This window comes from Bos indicus, chromosome 23, assembly GCF_029378745.1.
Source record: "Bos indicus isolate NIAB-ARS_2022 breed Sahiwal x Tharparkar chromosome 23, NIAB-ARS_B.indTharparkar_mat_pri_1.0, whole genome shotgun sequence".
Taxonomy (NCBI): domain Eukaryota; kingdom Metazoa; phylum Chordata; class Mammalia; order Artiodactyla; family Bovidae; genus Bos; species Bos indicus.
Window position 1 is genome coordinate 920,829 of NC_091782.1, and position 2,666 is coordinate 923,494.

The 2,666-nt window shown below is 40.1% G+C and overlaps 1 pseudogene; it reads right to left on the reverse strand.

Moving 5' to 3' along the window:
- Positions 1 to 1,052: 1,052 nt before the first annotated feature.
- On the reverse strand, positions 1,053 to 1,987 carry LOC109567571 (olfactory receptor 4C15-like; annotated as a pseudogene).
- Between the last annotated feature and the right edge of the window lie 679 nt (positions 1,988 to 2,666).

Consider the following 2,666-nt stretch of genomic DNA (forward strand, 5'->3'; position numbering starts at 1 on the left):
TGGGGAATAGACTTGGATTACTGTGATATTGAATGGTTTGCCTTGGAATCAAACAGAGATCATTCTGTCATTTTTGAGATTGCATCCAAGTACTGCATTTCAGACTCTTTTGTTGACCATGATGGCTACTCCATTTCTTCTGAGGGATTCCTGCCCACAATAGTAGATATAATGGTCATCTGAGTTAAATTCACCCATTCCAGTCCATTTCAGTTTGCTGATTCCTAGAATGTTTACATTCACTCTTGCCATCTCTTGTTTGACCACTTCCAATTTGCCTTGATTCATGGACCTGACATTCCAGGTTCCTATGCAATATTTCTCTTTACAGCATCAGACCTTGCTTCTATCACCAGTCACATCCACAGCTGCATATTGTTTTTGTTTTGGCTCCATCCCTTCATTCTTTCTGGAGTTATTTCTCCACTGATCTCCAGTAGCATATTGGGCACCTACTGACCTGGGGAGTTTCTCTTTCAGTGTCCTATCATTTTGCCTTTTCATACTGTTCATGGGGTTCTCAAGGCAAGAATACTGAAGTAGTTTGCCATTCCCTTCTCCAGTGGACCACATTCTGTCAGATCTCTCCACCATGACCCACCCATTTTGGGTAATGGCTCTCTTAAAAAAAAAAAAAAAGATTCTTATATGCATAAAATTAAATTATTTTTAAATTTACATATAAGGAAATGGAGTTGCCATATTAGAGTTCATAAGTGATCTGAGAGAAAACATTATTTCCCTGGCCACGTGTTAATGGTCTTTTATTGGATGACCTGTCTGCCGCATTCCTAGCATATTGTTTACCAGCTGAGTCACCAGGGAAGCCCAAGAATACTGGAGTGGGTACCTATCCCTTCTCCAGTGGATCTTCCTGACTCAGGAATTGAACCTGGTTCTCCAAGCTTACAGGTGAATTCTTAAACCAGCTGAGCTACCAGGGAAGCATTGGATGACTTACTACCTGTCAAATAAGTTTGACACAAAGTTTTTGTCTAAGAAAGTTTGACAACATTTACACTTAATTTAAAATTTTCTAAAAGTTTAACATTTTATTTTTCATTAGAAACCACCATTATTCTGATCCACATTTTCCTCCTGGCACTTTTCACTTCCTTATTTCTGAACGTGTAAATCAAAGGATTGAGCAAGGGAGTTAGGATGGTGTAAAATATGGCTACCATTTTGTCAAAGGATAAAGCAGATGGAGGTCGTGCATACACAAATATGCATCGGACGAAGAATAAAATCACAACAGCAATGTGAGATCCACAGGTGGAGAGGGCTTTCTGCTGCCCTTTAGAGCTATGGGTTCTCAGAGACAGCAGGATGACCCCATAGGAGACAAGCAACAAGGAGAAGATTAAGATACAGATAAACCCACTGTTGGGTGACTACCAAAAGCCCCAAAATGTGAGTGTCAGTTCAGGCAAGCTCCAGCAGTGGGTACAAGTCACACATGAAGTGATCGATGACATTGGAGCCACAGAAGTGCAGCTGGAAAGTGAAGAGAATATGTATCATGGAATGAATGAAACCCCCTGTCCAGGCTACCACCATGAGAAGGACACAGAGTCTGTGGTTCATGATAGAAGAATAGTGCAAGGGCTTGCAGATGGCCACATAGCGGTCATAGGCCATGGCACTGAGGACAATCACCTCCACCCCAGCAAAGAAGTGTTCAGCAAAGAGCTGGGTCATGCAGCCTTCGAAGGAAATGGTTTTCCTTTCATGGAGAGAGTCCACAATCATCTTTGGGGCAATGACAGAGGAGAAGCATGCATCCAGGAAGGACAGAAAAGCCAGGAATAAGTACATGGGGGAGCCCTGGAGTGCTGGACTGCTACTGATGATCACCACAATTAGCAAGTTGCCCCCGACAGTTGCAATGTAAATGAACAAGAATACAACAAATATTGTTTTCTGCACATTTGGACTCTGTGAGAGCCCCAAGAGTACAAACAGTTACAAAGTTGTGGTTTTGCATGATTTCCAAGGAAAAGATGAAAGCCACCACAGTGAACATGTAGCATCTACAATGATGAGAAAGAAAAATTTGTCTCAGACCAGTTTGTACTACTATTATGATCATTGAAAAGTTGGTGCATGTATATGAAAAATTATCTTACGTGCTAATGATCTTCATGTCAGTAAGAACACAAAATTAGAAATTTGTTGAATGTGGTATGGGATATCAGGAAGAATTGTGGTACATATAAATTATTAAATACTTTAAGATGTCAGAGCTTTGATATAGGGGAAGGGAAAGGATCCAGTTGTGGTGGAGATAAGAAACCTTTTTTTTATCTCAACTGCCAACTTTGATCACATAGTAGTATTTTCCCAGCATCAATTGTTAGAAAGATTCTGAAGCCATATCAAAGTTCTGAGGAAAGGAGGAGGGCAGTTTATTAGTCATGCCTGCCACATCCCTGATCTGGTGACTTCCTTATCTACAGATAGAAGAGGAAATGTGACAAAGCTTATAGAGGTGCTCAAAAATCATGACTAATCCCTGAATTATATCTTTAAAAATCTGAACTCAATTGAGCCTTTAAGATTAATTCAATCACTATATATATATTCTCATTGGGAAAGCACCGTGCTGCAAACTAAACATTCATAACAAGTATGTATGTGTTGAGTTGGTATTATTCCTAATTCAT